A 688-nucleotide genomic window follows, 5' to 3' on the forward strand; every position below is an offset into this window, starting at 1 on the left:
TTATGGGAGATAAACACCTGCAAATGTCTGTACGTTTCCTCTTTCTTGTTATGCTTGTTTTGCTGCCACTTTTGCGTGCTGGAAAAAAAAAGTTTAAAAACCCGTAAATGACTAAAATAATAAGAATTAGTAAGTGTGCTAGGATTGCAACCTGAGCCAAGCAGAGCTCAACCCTAGGCCACACCAACTAACCAGGGTCCCTCTGAGCATGTGCAGAGTGCCTCTCTTTTGCATAGCTGTCAACTTTTCCCTTTTCTTGCGAGGAATCCTATTCGGAATAAGGGAATTTCCCTTTTTTAAAAAAGGGAAACGTTGACAGCTATGCTCCTTGGGTTCCTGTTTAGTGCTTGAGTACATTGAGGCCCACCCCCCCCCCTCCGGGTATAGGGCGGCATATAATTTCAATAAATAAAAATAAGCAATTTGGAGGGAGAAGCACAAAAGCACGAGAAAGCCTTTCTCCCCTCCTTCCTCGCTTCTCAGGCGCCTCAGACCTTGGCAGAGACACCGACCACCACCACCCCCCCACCCCCCCCCTTCAAGGCCGCCCTCTCGGCCTCTTCGCCCCGCGGCCCTCGCGGCGAGGGAACCGGGAGGCGAAGGGAGCAGGCCCGGGTCGGCACAGCATCCCTTCCGGGGCGGACGAAGCGGCGGAAGTGTCGGGGGCGGCGAGGCGCGGATCGGTGCC

The sequence above is a fragment of the Podarcis cretensis genome (assembly GCF_951804945.1).
Source record: "Podarcis cretensis genome assembly, chromosome: 14".
NCBI classification, from domain to species: domain Eukaryota; kingdom Metazoa; phylum Chordata; class Lepidosauria; order Squamata; family Lacertidae; genus Podarcis; species Podarcis cretensis.